The 22,393-nt window shown below is 34.8% G+C and overlaps 1 long non-coding RNA gene across 1 annotated transcript in view; it reads left to right on the top strand.

The window, feature by feature from the left end:
- Positions 1 to 2,654: 2,654 nt before the first annotated feature.
- Positions 2,655 to 22,393, top strand: part of LOC141350317 (uncharacterized) — a 20,684-nt gene continuing 945 nt past the window's right edge. Inside the window, exons 1-2 of the long non-coding RNA XR_012358402.1 lie at positions 2,655 to 2,941; positions 4,725 to 5,117. This is a non-coding gene — a long non-coding RNA (uncharacterized lncRNA). The remainder of the gene's footprint in view (positions 2,942 to 4,724; positions 5,118 to 22,393) is intronic.

Below are 22,393 nucleotides of genomic sequence, written 5' to 3'. Positions count from 1 at the left end.
TTTTTCTGTATTGTGTTGTTTAAAGGTTTGTCACTGTTTTTCCTTTATTGTGTTGTTTAAAGGTTTGTCACTGTTTTTCTGTATTGTGTTGTTTAAAGGTTTGTCACTGTTTTTCTGTATTGTATTGTTTAAAGGTTTGTCACTGTTTTTCTGTATTGTGTTGTTTAAAGGTTTGTCACTGTTTTTCTGTATTGTGTTGTTTAAAGGTTTGTCACTGTTTTTCTGTATTGTGTTGTTTAAAGGTATGTCACTGTTTTTCTGTATTGTATTGTTTAAAGGTTTGTCACTGTTTTTCCTGTATTGTGTTGTTTAAAGGTATGTCACTGTTTTTCTGTATTGTGTTGTTTAAAGGTATGTCACTGTTTTTTTGTATTGTATTGTTTAAAGGTTTGTCACTGTTTTTCCTGTATTGTGTTGTTTAAAGGTATGTCACTGTTTTTTTGTATTGTATTGTTTAAAGGTATGTCACTGTTTTTCTGTATTGTGTTGTTTAAAGGTATGTCACTGTTTTTCTGTATTGTGTTGTTTAAAGGTATGTCACTGTTTTTTTGTATTGTATTGTTTAAAGGTTTGTCACTGTTTTTCCTGTATTGTGTTGTTTAAAGGTATGTCACTGTTTTTTTGTATTGTATTGTTTAAAGGTATGTCACTGTTTTTCTGTATTGTGTTGTTTAAAGGTATGTCACTGTTTTTCTGTATTGTGTTGTTTAAAGGTATGTCACTGTTTTTCTGTATTGTGTTGTTTAAAGGTATGTCACTGTTTTTTTGTATTGTATTGTTTAAAGGTTTGTCACTGTTTTTCCTGTATTGTGTTGTTTAAAGGTATGTCACTGTTTTTCTGTATTGTGTTGTTTAAAGGTATGTCACTGTTTTTCTGTATTGTGTTGTTTAAAGGTATGTCACTGTTTTTTTGTATTGTATTGTTTAAAGGTTTGTCACTGTTTTTCCTGTATTGTGTTGTTTAAAGGTATGTCACTGTTTTTTTGTATTGTATTGTTTAAAGGTATGTCACTGTTTTTCTGTATTGTGTTGTTTAAAGGTATGTCACTGTTTTTTTGTATTGTATTGTTTAAAGGTATGTCACTGTTTTTCTGTATTGTATTGTTTAAAGGTATGTCACTGTTTTTCTGTATTGTGTTGTTTAAAGGTATGTCACTGTTTTTTTGTATTGTATTGTTTAAAGGTTTGTCACTGTTTTTCTGTATTGTATTGTTTAAAGGTTTGTCACTGTTTTTCTGTATTGTATTGTTTAAAGGTTTGTCACTGTTTTTCTGTATTGTATTGTTTAAAGGTTTGTCACTGTTTTTCTGTATTGTATTGTTTAAAGGTTTGTCACTGTTTTTCTGTATTGTGTTGTTTAAAGGTATGTCACTGTTTTTCTGTATTGTGTTGTTTAAAGGTATGTCACTGTTTTTTTGTATTGTATTGTTTAAAGGTTTGTCACTGTTTTTCTGTATTGTATTGTTTAAAGGTTTGTCACTGTTTTTCTGTATTGTATTGTTTAAAGGTTTGTCACTGTTTTTCTGTATTGTATTGTTTAAAGGTATGTCACTGTTTTTCTGTATTGTGTTGTTTAAAGGTATGTCACTGTTTTTTTGTATTGTATTGTTTAAAGGTTTGTCACTGTTTTTCTGTATTGTATTGTTTAAAGGTTTGTCACTGTTTTTCTGTATTGTATTGTTTAAAGGTATGTCACTGTTTTTCTGTATTGTGTTGTTTAAAGGTATGTCACTGTTTTTCTGTATTGTGTTGTTTAAAGGTATGTCACTGTTTTTTTGTATTGTGTTGTTTAAAGGTTTGTCACTGTTTTTCTGTATTGTATTGTTTAAAGGTTTGTCACTGTTTTTCTGTATTGTGTTGTTTAAAGGTATGTCACTGTTTTTCTGTATTGTATTGTTTAAAGGTTTGTCACTGTTTTTCTGTATTGTGTTGTTTAAAGGTTTGTCACTGTTTTTCTGTATTGTGTTGTTTAAAGGTATGTCACTGTTTTTCTGTATTGTATTGTTTAAAGGTTTGTCACTGTTTTTCCTGTATTGTGTTGTTTAAAGGTTTGTCACTGTTTTTCCTGTATTGTGTTGTTTAAAGGTATGTCACTGTTTTTCCTGTATTGTGTTGTTTAAAGGTATGTCACTGTTTTTCCTGTATTGTATTGTTTAAAGGTTTGTCACTGTTTTTCTGTATTGTGTTGTTTAAAGGTATGTCACTGTTTTTCTGTATTGTATTGTTTAAAGGTTTGTCACTGTTTTTCCTGTATTGTGTTGTTTAAAGGTTTGTGACTGTTTTTCTGTATTGTATTGTTTAAAGGTATGTCACTGTTTTTCTGTATTGTATTGTTTAAAGGTTTGTCACTGTTTTTCCTGTATTGTGTTGTTTAAAGGTTTGTCACTGTTTTTCTGTATTGTGTTGTTTAAAGGTATGTCACTGTTTTTCTGTATTGTATTGTTTAAAGGTTTGTCACTGTTTTTCCTGTATTGTGTTGTTTAAAGGTTTGTGACTGTTTTTCTGTATTGTATTGTTTAAAGGTATGTCACTGTTTTTCCTGTATTGTGTTGTTTAAAGGTTTGTCACTGTTTTTCCTGTATTGTTTTGTTTAAAGGTTTGTGACTGTTTTTCTGTATTGTATTGTTTAAAGGTTTGTCACTGTTTTTCTGTATTGTATTGTTTAAAGGTTTGTCACTGTTTTTCTGTATTGTGTTATTTAAAGATTTGTCTTTGTTTTTCTGTATTGTGTTGTTTTCGCTGTATTGTTTGTTTGTATGCTGTAAATGTCGGGCGAGTTTTTGTTTTAGTGTTTTAAGAGTTTTAGGGTTTGGTTTCCCTTCAATGCTGTCAGCTCTATTAGTTGTTCATCATCTACCGACACACATCACAACTGTTGTTGTCTGGATCTTTTGAGGGATGCAGTACTAAATCCAGTTGATTTTTCATCGCTTCAGAGGTGGTAAGTGAGCAGTTTGTAAATGCATGTTTTTGTTGGTGTTTGTTGTGATCTGTGTATTTTAGGTTTATAGTGTTGGTAATTCATGTGACGTATGTTTGTGTGAAGTCTAGTTTATTTATATAAGTTTATATAAGTTTTAATATTTTAGTCTTTGTGGTGTTTGAGGAGTTTGTCAAAAACAATGCTGCATTTCAAACCCACTCAGATTATGAGGCATGTCTGTTTTTAAAATGATAAAATTGTAGCCAGTAGCACAACTCTTTATAGTGTAGTTGTGTAAATGTTAAATATCTGGGCCCGTATGTATAAAACATCTCAGAAATGCTCTTAAGAATAGTCTTAAGCTATGACTTGAATGTCAAAAAATTCTTAGTAAGGAGTAGGAGCAGTCTGAGAGTAGGAGACGTTGAAAAAGAAGCTGAAAGCAACTTTCAGTAAAGTGTAAGACTCATTCTTAAGTGCTGACTTAAGTACTGAAAACTGAGGACTACAATGATTTCAACCTAAAATGGCCGCCCTTAACCTCTGAATCAGCCAATAGAATGCAGGCAATGTTATACAGTCACAGCAGCATGTGACACCATAAATTCATGAATCATGAAGACATTACAATTATATAAGTATTTAAATATTTTAATTTTAATTTGCTTCAAAAAATGTGTAACAATATTACAAATAACCATTTTGCACCATTTTGATTAAGTTTCTAACATGTTAATGAAATAGACAAACATAATGTTATTTAAAAAATTAAGATTAATAATCACATTATTTTAATTTCACTCAAAAGTTGTTTATAAAGAAAGGACTAAAGTTTGCAAACACTTAGATAAAAATACTTTGATGATCAAGCCTGAACAAGATGATCAAGTTAAGTTGGATTTCTCCACTTGAACACAATTAAAATTTTTGCCATCTTTGTCACTTTCACCTTTGGCTTGCTCACTGCTAACATTGCTAACATTATGTTTTGGGTCAGGGTTGTATACTCTATTAATATCACTTTACATGTAATGGTGTCACTGCAATCTTTTAGATACTTCACATTTTTTATTGTAGATTTTATTTACATTTTATGGTATTTTATTTACACATCATAAACTGTAAAATGTAAAAGCGGCTCTACTTAAAAAACTTATGTTTAATTGGTAACACCTAATATTTAAACATTTTTAACTTTAATTATTTCACTTAAACTGAGAAAATTTAAGTTGAAAAAACATTACATTTTAGACATTATCAATAATTTGATCCAACTTTAACTTTTTACACTGTATATTATTCAAATTTATTTTACCATTGCTGTCTTGATAATCCCATAAAAATTATTGGTATTGTGCAAGCACTTGAATATGTTTTTTTTTACTAATATACATCTTATACTGTATATTATATTGTGTAATATAATATACATTGTATAAAAACACCAATACTTTTTATATTTCAATTTCATTAATTCCTGTCTACTGTTTATGGATTTATTGTACATTTTCTGCAACAATAATTTTTTCAAAAGTGCTAGAAATACATTTGAATTAAAGTAATTCTAACACATTATTAGTTGTAAAGTGCATGATCCTCCACCTCTCTGCTGCCCCCTTGTTACTCTTAAATAGGTTAAGAGACCTCTCCAGCTCTCTTAAATAAATTAGGAGCTGAGACCTAGTCTTAACACTTAGTAGGCTTTATAAATCAAACTTATCCTTAAGTCTAGGAATAAGAGTAAAATGACGTCATTCTTAGAATTTTGACACAGTTAAAACTAAAATTTTTCTCTGAGCAGCTTTATACATACGGGCCCTGATGTCATCGACTCTCGGGTAAATCGAATCCCACAGCATGTTGGATGCAACACCTCCACTTCATTCAGGTCTCCTGTGGAAAGAGTAACATTTCTAATAAAGGTGATTTGCAGAAAATTCACACTTTTTAAATTAGTAGTAACCCTGTAAAGTCAGGGGTTTTAGTCAGTAATAAGTATGTGAATCATAAGTCAGTAACTTTTTATTTGCTGTTTTTTTTATAAAATGAGAAAATTCATTGTTCATGAGGACAAACTCAAAGCTGTTCAGAAACTGCTCTGTCTGCAGACGAGGCTGTGTAATGTACAGAGGAACAATGTCAACGGTTGTTCGATATATCTTTCTGGAAGTGTCCAAGGCAGAAGATTTTTCAGGTAGAAGTCAAATATGTCTGTGTTACGTTGAGACGTATTGTGTATGGTCTCTCTCTCTCGTTCTCTCTCTCGCTTGCTCTCTCTCTCGCTCTCTCTCTCTCTCTATCTCTCTCGCTCTCTCTCTCTCCCACAGGTTGCACCTCCCTAATTGAACGTGTCCGTGCGTGCCCTGTGGTTGGTCAAACTGGAATTGCGCATCTTTTAAAAAAGAGGAAGAGACGTTGAACATCAGAGAGAGAGAGATAGAGAATATGGGGAATGTTGTTTGTTCGTTGCACTGTTGAAACTGTTGTTAAAAAGAATTGATCTTTGTGAAGTGACATTTATAAATATGGTTATTTAGTTTTTCCCTGGTTTGTTTTTCCCTTTTATGTCTTATTGTCTTGTAAACGTTTTTTTCCCCCCCTTTAAACACTCAATGTGTCGGAGTGTTTTTGGATTATTGTTTTTATAAATAACCTGCAGTAATTTGTCACCACATTTCAGCACAGAAGCGGTAGGGGTTTGGGTGCCATTTTTTCTTTATTGTAAACCTTACGTTTTCTCCTGTTTTTGGTTAGTAAGGGAGTAAGGTTAGTATTTGTATTTTTTGTTTAAACGTTTCTCTTTTGTTTATAGGGTAATAAGTTATTTTTAAAAAAAAGGTAGGTTGAGTTTTGTTTGTTATTTTGGCTTTGACCCAACCCTGAAAATAACTTGCTTCTCACTGATGTTTAGTGCTGCTATTAATAGTTTGCAACTGGTTTCAAAATAATAAAAGACAGAAACAAGAAAAGTTGTAACGAAATTATTTATGTTATTTACCTCGACCCTAGACCTTGGGACGTAACATAAATTTGGGGGCTCGTTCACAAACGGATTGTTACAACCCTATCTCACGGCGAATTCGTAATAATTCAAACGATTTAACCAAGTGGCTAAATCGTATGAAATCATACGAGCTGGCTCGTACGAAATCGTACGATTAGTTCATCGCATTTAACACAGCCATGTGTTGCAGGGATTTCGTGCTAATTAATACGAATAGATTAAATCGTACTATACCATACGATTTTGTTCATCGCATTCAAGAAGCGTGACCCGTAGCCAGAAAAAACCTCTGGGTGTGCACCTGAAAATCTGCGTGTCACAGGCAGGCAAGATGACCAGAAACGCTGGGGAATTCAGGTGCTGTAAATCCGGTGGACAGGACTCATCTCGTTATAGATCAAGGTAATTTATAAAGATCTTTAAACAAAGGATTGCAATATCAGATAGTTTAGATGGTAAGCAAGTTAGTTAATATTTTTAATTTAAAAAAAAAAAGGAAAAACGGAATAAAACTAATAGCATACATTATTGTTGTTGCGGTGTGTCACGTGACAATCATGACCCGTCGCCATGGACACAACTGGTCAGATAAAATATTTTTAACTTACGCGTGAAAGGCTTGATTTTAAAAATATATATATATTCTAAGTAAACAACAACAGCCCTAGTTTAGTAAAAAAAAATATTGAAACTATAAATAAATATTCTGCATCCATTTTAGGTGTGCTACTGTGGGTGGCTCCGGCACACTCGTGGCTACGCCCCTGCCGTGACCCAAATCTCGTTCGCACATCATCGCGATATTTATCATCTGTTTACAAACGTCGCCACATCTCGGTGAGTATACCATAAAGTGTCTGTTTGTTCGATATTAAATTCATTATATGTTCTTTTTTAATCCAGATCGGCTTCTAAATGTTCTCTGAGTTGTATTGGTCATCTATATTACATTATTTCTAAAAGCTAGTCACGTTATGTTAGTCACAGTTATCATAACGTGACAGATCCTCGATCATTTTATTATATTCATATTTTTGGAATTAACAGTTAACTACCAATGTACTTCTACTGTGGTATTTTGTGTATTTGTGTGTATTTAGTAGTAGTACACAAATCGTACCATGTTTTTACCGCAGTTAGTCTACTTATAATGTGGTATTTTGTAGTACAGTAACAGCAAAGCTTATGCACAGTAGTTCAGCCCTTTCATACATAGTAAAAAACAGTAACAACAGCACCATGCTTTTAATACTTTTGATGTACAATTCAGAAATGTTTAGACATTCAGATCTTTCTTTTTTTGGTCAGTTTTATTATATTGCCGTTTTATTTATTTATTTATCTTATTATATAGTCTTATGATAGTGGGCGGATCTTAGGGTTTGTTGTAAATAGTTATACACATACAATGTTTAGTAAATAAAGAATTTAAAAAATATCTCCCACTCACTCACTCACTCACTCTCCAACTCACTCACTCACACACTGACACACACAAGGCACTTGGATCCAGAACACGCCAGTGTAGCGCTACAAAGAAATTGGCGGTGCCTCCAAAACCTGCAAATACTGTGAAGTAAAGATTATACAAAAGAAAAACTTGAAAGCCCCAAAAGTAAAATTTGATGATCAGTGGGCAGCCAAATAAAAAAAACATGCCAATTCTAACAAAATTATGAACTGTGTGGACTTGCTTGTAAGTTTCATTTATAAAATATATATATTTTTTATTTATTATAATTATTACAACTACAATTCAGTTCAGTAAACAAAAAAAACAAATATTTATTTAAGTATAGGTGGATAAGAGCATAGGTTATCATTTGACTGTGTACTCTTGTTTAAAACATTTTGTTCTCTCTTCTCAGCTTCGTAAGATGGAATTACTGGACTTCTCTCCAATGCTCTTTATTACCACACAGAGAGGCCAGCATCGCTCCACAAAAGTTTTTGTTAAAAACGTCAACGTTCAGAGGCATCACTCAGTACCAGTCATGCAGAGACTTTATGAGGCTGTTGTAAGAGGTATTTATTTGTACACATGCATTTACCAATTGAAAAGCTCTTTGTATTATAATGGTCTTTTTTCACAGACTGTGATGATGCATTTCCACAGTTATTAACATGGTAAATCTACCAAAGTTTGTGTTTATATATATGAATGATAATTCCCCTGTTTGATTCTAGCTATTCATAAAATGCCTAAAATAGCATGACCCTAACATAAGCCATATTTTATTAAATTTTTTAGTCACCAAATATAATTGTGAAACTTTTCAGCAATTTTATAATATTCACTTATATAAGAAAACATGAAAAATGTTTAGAATTATTCTGAGTGCCCTTATTGAGTATTTAGGTATTGAATGTGATGCTGGAGATTGTATAATTATTTTTCACTTTTCTTCAGTATAAAGTGTTTTATCATTCACATTTTTGTGTTGAAATAGATTAGCCTATCCCCTGTATGTCACTGATGCACTACTACAAAGATGTGAGGACAAGAAAATACACCTGCGAGTAGTCTTAGACATTGCCTGTGTTGTGGCCTCACATTTGCAGGTAAGTACCCTTTTTTCTGTGTAAAACTGAATTATTGTTTTGAGAAAAGACCTTTAACTCAAAATTATGTCATACTGTGTTCAATCAGAAATCAGGGGAGGGCATACCACACAACATCTCCTTAGACTTACCAGCATTTCATGTTTATGGACACAAATGGCCCTGCCAGGTAATTCATTGACTTTATAGGGATATCAGGACATGTAACACACATCATTCACTCCCTGTTTGGTCTCACATTTTCTTGTCTATGCACTGCAAAGCTGAAATTAGCCAGAAATGCCTAAAAATAATCTTTAATCTAATTTTTCCAACCTGACATTTGTCTAAACTTGTTTCAGAGATGCAATGTGTAAGACAATCCAGTGGAAACCGTTTATCTCAAATCTGTCTGGGTCAAACTAATCACTAGAAGCAGAGGATTGTTATAACCAAATTGGTTTCCTTTGTTTCTTTTTATGCAGATTACCTAATTTGTATAATAATTACAATAATATAAAGTAATAAAAAGAACAGCTTTGCTATTTTTACAAATTAAAAGATAAAATAACATAAGATCACTATAAGCAGTAGGATCATGCTTCGTGTCAGTGTACAGTATGTGATATTTTACCACTTTGCTTCAATCATAGATCAAGTACAGTACCAGATGGCTTGATGGGTTTGGGCTCACAGACGGGGAAGGAATGGAAAGGCTGTGGTCTTTCCTCCAAAGATTTGCCAGAGTCACAAAGGAGATGACTCCATCTCATCGCCTTGACCTACTGACTGATGCCCTTTTGCATTATGGACGGAGGAAATCAACTGACCTAGGTGTGTCTACTGCTGTATAACCTTTGAAAATTCTGTGCTGGTGGTTCACTGTTTATACATTTTTATATTTTCTGGAGTGAAGTCGATCACACACAAAATGGCAAGCATACTATAAGTAGATTAAACTGTCTTTTCAGAGGTGCAGCTCCTGCAAAGAGTAGACAAAGCAGAGAAAATATTGCTCAAGAAGATATCTCATGTCATCAGAGAGGCACCAGGTAAACAATGCACATAAGAAGCAGGTAACAATTAGTTGTAGATGGGAGAATGTTACATTCCATTTATAAGTGCATTTTGCACAAGAGTATTTAGGATTGATGTGTGTCTTGTTTTCTGTTATTGTTGTTGTTGTATAGTGTTGATTTCTGAAGGAGACATGGAGAGATGGAAAAAAGCTAGCCCAACAGAAACCAATAAGTAAGGAACTGAAGTTAAAGTCTTAAATACTGTAAGAATGTCATGAATACTATTAACAAAGAAACAGAAGTAACATGAAATGAATTACTTTATTAGAGTGGTAGTAATGTGGTCTTTTCTTCAGACACTGTCTGTAGATGGAAAAGGGACTACATCATCAGACTGATTCAGTTCTAAAAGTTCAAGTAAGAGTTTAATGTTTTTATGTAAGACTTTGGTAATTACAGACGTCTTTAAAGGAAAACACCACAGTTTTTCAATATTTTACTATGTTCTTAGCTCAACTTAGATGAATTAATACATACCTATCTTTATTCAATGCATGCACTTTTAGTCTTTGTTAAGCACTTCGTGAATGTGTTGGCATTTAGCCTAGCCCCATTCATTTCTATGGCTCCAAACAAAAGTTTTATTTTGTGCCACTATACTTGCTCGTCTAAATACCTGGAAGTGTTTGGTGGCTTCTAAATTCATCCCTGTTTGGAGCCATATGAATGAATGGGGCTAGGCTAAACGCTAATACATTCACAAAGCGATTAAAAGTGCACGCATTGAAAAAAGAGGTATGTATTAATTTGTATAAGTTGAGGTAAGAACATAGTAAAACAGGGCTATTCAAATCTTACCCTGGAGGGCTGGAGCACTACAGAGTTTATGTACCATTAACCACCTGTGATTTTCTAGTGATCATGAAGACCTTGATTAGCCTGCTCAGGTGTGTTTGATCAGGGTTGGAGCTTAACTATGCAATGCTCTGGCCCTCCAGGGTAAGATCTGAATAGCCCTGTAGTAAAATATTGAAAAACAGTGGTGTTTTCCTTTAAGTGCCTTGCTGATGTGCTTCAACGTGTGATTATAGAAATGGCATAGTTTTGAAGGAAACTGTCACCAGTGGTTATAAATTAAAATATTGCAGCATTATTGCAAATCTTCATGTGGTGTAATTAGTAATCTATTACCACCAAGGCCTTACTTGTAACATATGTTTGGTCAGGTGTACCACGGTAATGCTTTCTGCTTGCTAGCTACTGAACTTTTGTGCTGTACTTTTTGTAATGTGTAGATATTAGAATTGAGGACTCTGCTGAACATTGAGAAAAATTACCGTATTGGGAGAAGATGGCAAGAGTCTGATTCAAACTTCCAGTCTACCCTTAAAGATGTGGACCGTGAGCTCAGAGTCCAACTGCAAGGCTAGAACTGAATCAAGGGAGAGAGCAGTCGTCCTCCACCAGAGAAGAATATATCCAGGTATAGTGCTATAAGTGGATAAGTAGATACAATATGACATTAGGTTTGAACTTAAAAAGGACTATAATACAAACTAATACATTCATTTTTCTGCATGCTTGTTTCCTAGCTTTGCTTCAGATGGGCAGGGCATTGCCATTAGACTCTCCAAGCAGGTAGCCAGCTCCAACAATAGACTGAGACAGCATTCAATAGTTACAGCAGATGAGCTTCTTACCTGCGACAATTGATTTTCAGGAATCATGTGATCCCTCTTGGCATGTCTACTTCTGCTTTGATAACACTGTAAGTATAATTACTTTACCCTAGTAACCACACAGCAGTCACTCTAGTAACCATCTGACAAACTAACTACCTGCAAATCATATTAGAAACCACCTGGTAACATAACATAGCATTTTGTTTTCTTTTGTGTTCTAGATTGAAGAAGATGATGTTTCGAGGAGTCTAAAGGGATTGATGCCTTACATATGAAGACTCATGCAAAAGCTGCTCTCATTCAACGCTTCCAACAGCTGGAAAGAAAACTACATCAAGCCATTGTGATGTTTCACCCACATGTATCAGACTTTGTTCCTGCAGACAACCCCCACTTGTGTCAGGCCCTCCCCATGCCAAGCATACAGACACTGGTATACAATGATAAGAGTGATAATGATGACAATGTGGATAACTAGCACTACAGATTTTTTTTAAATTTCTAGTCTGATATTGTATTCGGTAAAAAGAATGATGTAAAATGTATAGTATATGTTGCAGCATATCATAGAAACCTTTATGGTGGTGTAATATAATGTTCGCCTTACTTGTTCAAACATGATGCTTTACTAGATCTGATTTATTATTAAACGTAGGTACTGTTTTTAAGCACACATATTCACACTAGTCTGTGTGAGGACAAAATTGTGTGTTTACCATTGTGATGTTACTTACTTACAGTAATGTACAAATGTGGTCAATGTGTGTAAGGTGTTTTGTTTTTGTGAGCTAAGTTGAAATGACAAAGTATTGAATCTTGAATCCTTTGAAACAAATACTGTAAAAGTTTGTAAAAAATAAAATGTTTTCCACAATGAGTTATAGCCATGATTTCAGCTATTGTCACAGCACACTTTAGAGATGAATGAATAGTGATTAACTTAATAAATGACTTACACAATGATTTTACAGTCATAATCCACAAAACAGACTGTCACATACAGTATGTTCTTACATAACCATTATATTGGCTTGACATTCTCCCGAACTAAGTTGATGTGGATTAATACTTTTTTCTTCCCATTATATTTAGTATTATATAGTTAGTTCGTTGCTATGGTGGTTGCTATAAGGGTGCCATTACTGAAACCACGTAGCTTGCATGACGTGTTTTCTTTTTAAATGACATTTCACATTTCCTACAGAAAACAAAAACTTGATTACTCAACAATATAATCATTTTGAACAATTTCTAATTCGATTTTGAAAAATTAGTTTTTTGGTAGCAGAAGGTTACAGAAGTGCATTGTGTTGAAGGCGGGGTTTGCGTGTTCTGCTGTTTCCGGCGTTGTGGCTAGAGGGGATACAGCAACAGCAAAATCTCGCGGATGAGCGCTGTTATTATCCTAATCCTATCCCCAAAACCTAACCCTAAACCAAACATTTCACGCGATTTAAGACAAGTTGTATCACATCTAGACAGATCTGCTGTTTACATCCGAATTCTATCCCAAACTTAACCCTAAATGGCGTAGCTGTATCCCATCTAGCAAAAAACACTGTTTCTGCTTAAATATCTTTAAAAAACAACTTTTTTACATTTTCTTAACGTAGATCATCTAGATGCAGCATAATTAATAGTTTGTCTGAACTAGGTGTTTATATATTCAGTAGATATATGTTTTTACAGCCCTACTTTGCACACCAGAAAAACTACAATTTTAGTGCTGATTTGTATCAAGCTGCATTGCACACATGTAGGGAATTGTAGTTTTTTAAAACATTTGTGTTTTTCTTATAATTGGAGGTTGTAAATAGTGAGTTGAGAGTACAGTAAGGTGTTTAGGGGGATTGTTAACACACTTATACAATCAGATTTTAAATATTTAATTGTTAAATAGGTTTAAATAAATTTTAACCATATTTGATAGAGTGACAAGTTGTTGACTATATTGACATTATAACTGAGGTCAAGAGCTCTCATTAACAGTTTGTCCCATGTCTATAGCCCCTTTTGTTGCCTAATTATAAGCCTTCAAAAATGCACAAAGGTGATGCTTTAAAGGTCCGTATTTCAAAGCATGTGCCATGTGGATTCTTTATACTGACATATGTTATTCTGCAGGTCAAGACCTTTCTAACGATGTATTTGGCTTAGCTCTACAATAAACTTTTCATGTTCTCATTTCAAGTACACAAGCCATCTCAGGTGTAGTGTCAGAGAGCACTTTGAAGGCTCAATAAGGTTAGGGTTAGATAAAATAAAGCTGTTTGTTTGTTTGTTTGTTTCTGGCTGTGTAAACAGACCCCACACCTTGATGAATACCTGATGTTGGCCACACACACAAACTGTGCATTTCTGTTTGGGCTTATATGCATAGGCTTATCTATTTATGTTAATGCTGCTATGATAATTAAAAACATACCATTAATAAATAAGACCATAGTCTGATGGGTAGTCGTCTCCGATTGTAGGCTAGTAGATGATTATTAGGCCTATTGGTTGTCAAAACCCAGATTAGCAAACATTATACACAATGTTTGCTACATAATGTACATAATGTATGCTCTCTTGCATCTTTTGTAGCCTATTTATTTTTGTTTAAATTTTTTCTTTTGAGCTCAACTAAAAATTGTAAACAGGCCTATTTAGTTTATCCATTAGAGTACCATTTCCCTCCTTCCAAACCTGTCACTTTGAGAAACTGAATGCTTCAGCTATGTGTACAGTATAGGAAGCCTATGTATTGTTTCATGTTCCTTCTTTCTAAGCAGAAAGACAGGCCTGAGCAGTATGCAAACTATACCATGAATGTATGTGGATCAGGTGTGTCCAGTCATAAAAATTCTGCCCACATAAAAGTACTAAAGTAATTTATAGTAAATACCCATACTATAGTAAAGTGTAGTATACAGTATATATTATTTAAAACTGTGTTAATGAATGCTACAGCATAGAGTAATAAATACACTTTAAAAAATGTGTAAAAACAACACAATCAGTTTTATTATTGGAACACCACATTTTGTTACTTGTGTTGTCACTCTAATTTTAACACAAAATGTGAAATTACTTAATCATTCCAAAAAATTCCTTACAATTGAGCATAGCCAGTTTTTTAACTCATGATGTGTTTCTGGTCTCAATTTTTTTGTATTACTTTCAATTCATATATAAATATATATTTCTGTCATGATGGTTCATTCATAACATTATATGTGGTAATAGAGATTTGCTTCAACTTTATCTGTATGATGGAGGAAAATCACTTTGATAAAGCAGATACACATAACATTATCATCCCCATCATCGTTTATAGCAACCATTGTCCTTCTTGTTTTATTGTCTCTTATTTATTATTATCCTGTAGCACTTTGAGATTTTTCTAAATATAAAGTGCATTATAAATTAAATGTATTATTATTATTATTATATTTAAAGTTGTTTAAATTGTACTGTTCAGTTGTACATCAAAGTATCCACAAGTATCACTACTGCTCTGACATAAACCAACTTTTCGATATCCAATTTGCCAAATACCCCTCAGTGACAGCAAGACTGCGAGAAAGAAGTGAAAGTTATGTAAAGTATTTAATCATAACATGAAATCGAACTTTGACTCACTGTATTGAAAAGTATGGTGAGGTCCTTGCCAACACCCAACCATACCGAACCATTGATAAAAGATGAAACAATAGGCTACTTATCATTTACAACCTGTGGCCTAAATTCAGTACAATAGATATTAATTGGTCCCCACATGTCCCAGGTAAAGGGACCACACTTATGGTGGCAACAAATGACAACAATAAATAAAAATTAGAGTGAATGAAAAATCTGTTTTATTATAAGTGTAATCATTACAAGAAATTAGCATGAAAAAGATTAATTTGCACCTAATACATAAAAAAAATGTGTGTGTTTGCAGGAATTGGGTCATGAACAAAGTAAAAACAGCTCAAAGTTAAAACATAAAACATCTTGTGTAACTAGCATGTTTCCTATCACTGATGCAGCGCTACAGGCTGTTTGCATGGTGTCTTGACACTGGCATTTAAGGCACATGTTTTTTTAAAACCACATGCAGTGTGTGACCATGATTGGCACCCTGTGCACTGTGACCATAAACGCCACTTCTTTGAAGCATTCTTCTTCCTGTAATCGAAAGGACGCGGCAGAAACAGCACAAATTGCCTCCATCTATCAAAACAAATATATTTAAGTCAAGCCAGTTAGTTGAAATTAATACTCATGAGCATATTTTAAGTAACATTTCAAAGGCAGTTTATTCATTTGTAACTATTGCCAAATTAAAATGTGGGTATTGCTGACGCTCAATCATAAGATACAAGCAGGTCAACAAAGAATAATTCCTGGGGCACATTTCAGAAAGCGGAAACAAGGAAACTCTGGGTTTTCCATTTCAGAAATGTATGTAAATCAAACATGATTCAGAAGAATCATCAATTTAAAAAATCTCACCACCACTTTAGCATAACTAACTATAATGCCATAACTCATACAGTCGTAGGTTGGCCTGTTCTAGCCATTCATAGGCTTGTACACGGGAACATCATCATTTTAAAAGCAATTGTTGGTGTCCTCACCTTCTATCCTTCTATTATATATTTGTAATTTAAGACAATGTCCTGGACAACACCCTTTAAGATGTTTTTATACATTAGGTCCCAAATGTATGTACAGAACTCTGTTTATGTATTCTGCATGTTTTGCCTGGAAACTGCCCCTTGAAAGACTTACAAAGTGAATCTAGTTTAATGCTGTTAGATCCTAAATGAAAAATTTGGAGGCTGATGTGTCACGATGTGTCACTGTGTAGTGGATTGTTTCCCTTATTAAATGTTTTGGTCTATGGTTCTGTTCCAATATCTGTTCTTGTTAAAGTATTGTAATCTGTTGAAACTACCTGTTTTTATACATGTTGCTGCCTCCAAACCAGGTCTACTTGGCCTGGTCTACTATAAGGAAGAGCTTATTATTCACAATGGGACATAAAAATCACCACAATTTGAAAAGATACCTTAATCTGCAGTCATCACGATAGCTACAGTAGTGGCTGTTTCTGAGGAATTTTCTTCCAGCTCTGTACCTAAAGAACATAAAACATAATAACAACTTTCTTAATACAACATTTGAATCTATATAACAAATTCATAATGCAATGTGTCAACATTTATACTGTCAATAGTTAATTAGTAAATTGTAGGTTAAATACAGATACAGTACCATTCATTGTTTGCATCTAAATATCAACAGCCAATTCAAAGTGTAAAATTATCAGAATACCAACCATATAGACCATTTTGCAAGATGTAAATAACAGTAAACTATGCTTTTTAAGTTTAAGTTATATATTTATTTAAAGATAAAATAAAAACAACTGAGCGTACCTTCTGCGTCCATCGCCTCTGACATTCCTTCTGCTTTGTCAGTAGAGTTGCATTGTGCTACATCTAATTAATGTATAGGGAAAAAAAGAAACACTTAGAAACATAACTAATAACTGGTCTTTCTGCATCACACAGCAGTATTAATGAAGAAATATAATTTTATAGATAAAATTCAACTGTTGCCAAGGGCCATCACAATCACTAGTCAAATTCAACTAAACAGCTATAGGATATTCTGGAGAGGTGCCTTTTTAGAACATGTGTCCACTGTAATGAGGAAACTGCAACTAAGAAATAGTGTTACATCCCTTACAAACTGTCATAGACACATACAGAATCTATAACCTGAATCTGTTTCAATTGAATTACATTTACATTTCATAACAAAGTTACCTCACACAGCACTTTTCAAACAGAGTAGGTCTGATACTGTACTCTTTATATTATTAGGCTACAAACTCTTAGAAAAAAGGTACATGAAGATACAAAAGTTGACATCGGGGCAGTACCTTTTCAAAAAGTACACTTTTGTACCTAAAAGGTATACATTGGTACCGCCAAGCTACATGCTGGTACCTAATAGGTACATATCTCAACTTAAATGGTTCATTTTAGGACCTTTTTAAAAGGTAGTGTACCAGTGACAAAAAGGTACAACTTTTATACCTTTTTTTCTGAGAGTGCAATGGCAACTTCCTTTTAATATGTAGCAACCTCGAGCAGAACCATGGATTAGAATGGGGAGCCATTTGCCTCGACTGGTTGGGGTGAGGAGACATGGAGAAATACAGTGGCCCACACTCTAAAAATGGCTGGGTTCAAAAATGTTGGGTAAATATTGGACAGAACACACTACTGGGTTAATATTGACCCAATGCTGGGTTGTTTTAACCCAACTGCTGGGTTATTATACCCCATGGTTGCATAACAACAATCCAGCATTTGTTCTTTTCAATATTTACTCATTATGGGTCAAAACTTAACCCACCCAGTGCTGCACTATACAAAGACTCACATGTAGGCCCGTATTATTGTTTAGTTAACTTATTTTTCCCACTTTGCATAGAGCCAAATGATCTGCTGAAACTCAGCTGGAGAATCAAAACCACTGTTAATCTCACTTACTGATTTCAAATGAAATCTCCTCAGCAGCTTGCAAAATGGCCTCCAACTGGTTCCTTCCATAATAGGATGGCTTTTTGAGGCTGTTGGGCAGTCCTGCAACTTTAACTGTCATGCCTTGATTTACCAGGGATTGGTAGGGGAGCCTTCCAGTACCTCCAGCATCCTCTGAAAGACACGGGCAAACACAAGCATGTACATGTTACACATTGTAACACAGTCGGACAATTGTGACTCTCCCATCCTGTTAATAGCCAGTGTATCGGCTGTAAATAGTAATTTTGGTAATGTGTCATAATCGTATGGTTGATGGACACAAATAAGTTATTGATTTGATAATAACGCCATGGATACATCAAGGTATATTAGGTTATCAAGACTTAAAAAGTGTTTGAACATACGCTTACTATAATTTTGGTTAAACAGATCTTGCACTTTTCTCAGCAGTACATTGATCTCAACTCTGGTTCTCGCTGTTGCGGCTGAGGAGCTGGCTACAGATGTAACAACAGACAACAATCAATTTTATAAAACTATATTATGTATATTGGCACTATTACGGACCTGAGTCCATTTATGTGGATATACGGATATTTTATATAACCAATATTACCTTTGAAATGCAGTGCAAAGTTCAATGTGTCTGTTGAGTCCAGGAAATCGCTCGTTTGGTCTTCTTTTTCAGCTGAAAAAAATTGGAAATAAACATGTTAAAATAAAATGCTAAAAGTGATTGAAAGTAAGGACTTGGAAATCTATGAACAGATAAAAATATGCATTTATTAAAGCAGCTTAAGTGTAAATAAAAAATTAACCAAATGAAGAAGAAAACTGAAATAAAATGAACTTTACCAGTGGAGGATTGAACATTTGTAGAATTTCTTCAGCCTCTCTGGTAGCTGCTTCAAGTTCAGCATTGTCAGCTTTCATTTCAAGATGCTTTGAAATAGTTGCAGCTTCCTGACATAACTGGTCGAAACCTGAAGATGCCATATTGAAGAAAAGAAAGAATGCAAAGAGAAATAGGCAAAACAAATTGAAAGAGGGACAAACAGAGAGAGGGGGAGAGTGAGAGAGAGAGAGAGTGTGTGTGTGTGTGTGTGTGTGTGTGTGTGTGTGTGTGTGTGTGTGTGTGTGTGTGCGTAGGAGAGTAGGGCTGTGCAAAACAATCGTCTGCGATTCTCATGCGCGCCCCATCAGCAAAGCCGGCTCCGCGACCAGAAGCAAATCGGCATCAGCTGCTTTCAGATGGAGCGGCATTTACTACACAGACTCGTAGTTCACAGAGAAGCTAGGCAAAACCGGGTTTAAAATCGAGGAAAACCGACTCCGACAATCTATGCAATTTTGCCTAGCTTCTCTGTGTAATAAATGCCGCTGATGGCGATCCACCTCCAACCACGGAACCGGCCCCACCGATGAAACACGCATGAGAACCACAGACGACCACCCTACACAGCCCTATAGAAGAGTGAGTGAGTTTGAGAGTGAGTGAGTTAGTAGGAGAGTGAGTGAGTTAGTAGGAGAGTGAGTGAGTTAGTAGGAGAGTGAGTTGGAGAGTGAGTGAGTAGGAGAGCTTTTGCAAGTGATGGCTCTTAAAAGAGCCGTTGGTAAATGTTGCGGAGCGTGTAGATGGAGGAGTATGAGATGTATGTGAAGAAACCGCAAGACAAAAAAAATTGTGAATTACAATTTTTGGATATTTTTTTAATTCTTTATTTGCTAAACACTGTATGTGTATAACTATCCACAACAAACCCCAAGATCCGCCCACCACCACAAGACCATACAACAAGATAAATAAACAAATAAAACGGCAACAGAACAAAACCGACCAAAAAAGAAAGATCTGAATGTCTAAACATTTCTGAATTGTACATCAAATGTATTAAAAGCATGTTGTTGGTGTTACTGTTTTTAACTATGTATGAAAGGGCTAAACACCTGTGGTAAAAGCATAAGGTTCGCTGTTACTGTACTACAAAATACCACAGTAGAAGTAGACTAACTGCGGTAAAAACATGGTACGATTTGTGTACTAAATACAACAAAATACACACAAATACACAAAATACCACAGTAGAAGTACATTGGTAGTTAACTGTTAATTCCAAAAATATGAATATAATAAAATGATCGAGGATCTGTCACGTTATGATAATGGTGACTAACATAACGTGACTAGCTTTTAGAAATAATGTAATATAGATGACCAATACAACTCAGAGAACATTTAGAAGCCGATCTGGATTAAAAAAGAACATATAATGAATTTAATATCGAACAAACAGACACTTTATGGTATACTCACCGAGATGTGGCGACGTTTGTAAACAGATGATAAATATCGCGATGATGTGCGAACGAGATTTGGGTCACGGCAGGGGCGTAGCCACGGGTGTGCGGGAGCCACCCACAGTAGCACACCTAAAATGGATGCAGAATATTTATTTATAGTTTCAATATTTTTTTTTACTAAACTAGGGCTGTTGTTGTGTACTTAGAAAATATATATATATTTAAAATCAAGCCTTTCACGCGTAAGTAAAAAATATTTTATCTGACCCCTTGTGTCCATGGCGACGGGTCATGATTGTCACGTGACACACCGCAACAACAATAATGTATGCTATTAGTTTTATTTCGTTTTTCCTTTTTTTTAATTAAAAAGATTAACTAACTTGCTTACCATGTCAACTATCTGATATTCCAATCCTTCGTTTAAAGATCTTTATAAATTATCTTGATCTATAACGAGATGAGTCCTGTCCACCGGATTTACAGCACCTGAATTCCCCAGCGTTTCTAGTTATCTTGCCTGCCTGTGACACACGCAGAGTTTCAGATGCACACCCAGAGTTTTTTTCCTGGCTACGGGTCACGCTTCTTGAATGCGATGAACAAAATCGTATGGTATAGTACGATTTAATCTATTCGTATTAATTAGCACGAAATCCCTGCAACACAGGGCTGTGTTAAATGCGATGAACTAATCGTACGATTTCGTACGAGCCAGCTCGTATGATTTCATACGATTTAGCCACTTGGTTAAATCGTTTGAATTATTACGAATTCGCCGTGAGATAGGGTTGTTTATTCCCATACATGGAGTGATCATCTAAAAACACTACGTGAAGTGTTTGCTCGTTTTGAAAATGCATCATTAACTGTCAACTTAAAAAAGTGTGAGTTTGGAAAAGCTGTGGTCACTTACCTGGGAAAACAGGTTGGACATGGACAGGTGCGTCCTGTTAATGCTAAAGTTGAGGCGATTGTAAACTTCCCTGTGCCGAAGTCTAAAAGAGAGTTGCGGCGTTTTCTGGGTATGGTGGGTTATTACAGAGGGTTCTGTAAAAATTTCTCCTCTGTTGTTTCCCCTCTGACAGATTTGTTGAGTGGGTCCAGAACTTTTATTTGGAGTCATGAATGTGATGCCGCTTTTAATGCTGCAAAAGACCTCCTGTGTAGTGCTCCAGTTCTCTCTGCCCCTGACTTTTCACGACCGTTCAAACTTGAGGTGGATGCCAGTGGGTTGGGAGCAGGTGCAGTTTTGTTACAGGAAAGTGAAGCTAGAATGGATCACCCTGTGTGTTATTATTCAAAAAAATTTTCTAAAACCCAACAACGTTATAGCACTATTGAAAAAGAGGCCTTAGCCTTACTTCTCGCACTTCAGCACTTTGAGGTTTATGTCGGTGGTAGTTCGCTACCTTTAGTTGTTTACACCGATCACAACCCCTTAGTTTTCCTCTTGCGTATGGCCAACTCGAATCAAAGGCTAATGCGTTGGTCTTTGGTGGTTCAGGGTTTTAATATTGACATACGCCACAAAAAGGGTACAGAAAATGTTATCGCTGATGCTCTTTCTAGGGTGTAGTAAAAAGTGTTGATGTGGTGGTGTTGTTTGTCAAACTGGGATTTTGACTTTTATGGGTGGGGGTGTTACGTTGAGACGTATTGTGTATGGTCTCTCTCTCTCGTTCTCTCTCTCGCTTGCTCTCTCTCTCGCTCTCTCTCTCTCTCTATCTCTCTCGCTCTCTCTCTCTCCCACAGGTTGCACCTCCCTAATTGAACGTGTCCGTGCGTGCCCTGTGGTTGGTCAAACTGGAATTGCGCATCTTTTAAAAAAGAGGAAGAGACGTTGAACATCAGAGAGAGAGAGATAGAGAATATGGGGAATGTTGTTTGTTCGTTGCACTGTTGAAACTGTTGTTAAAAAGAATTGATCTTTGTGAAGTGACATTTATAAATATGGTTATTTAGTTTTTCCCTGGTTTGTTTTTCCCTTTTATGTCTTATTGTCTTGTAAACGTTTTTTTCCCCCCCTTTAAACACTCAATGTGTCGGAGTGTTTTTGGATTATTGTTTTTATAAATAACCTGCAGTAATTTGTCACCACATTTCAGCACAGAAGCGGTAGGGGTTTGGGTGCCATTTTTTCTTTATTGTAAACCTTACGTTTTCTCCTGTTTTTGGTTAGTAAGGGAGTAAGGTTAGTATTTGTATTTTTTGTTTAAACGTTTCTCTTTTGTTTATAGGGTAATAAGTTATTTTTAAAAAAAAGGTAGGTTGAGTTTTGTTTGTTATTTTGGCTTTGACCCAACCCTGAAAATAATTTGCTTCTCTATGACGTTTAGTGCTGCTAATAGTTTGCAACTTGTTTCAAAATAATAAAAGACAGAAACAAGAAA

Source organism: Misgurnus anguillicaudatus, chromosome 18, assembly GCF_027580225.2.
Source record: "Misgurnus anguillicaudatus chromosome 18, ASM2758022v2, whole genome shotgun sequence".
Taxonomy (NCBI): domain Eukaryota; kingdom Metazoa; phylum Chordata; class Actinopteri; order Cypriniformes; family Cobitidae; genus Misgurnus; species Misgurnus anguillicaudatus.
This window is presented reverse-complemented; position numbering and strand designations above follow the sequence as displayed.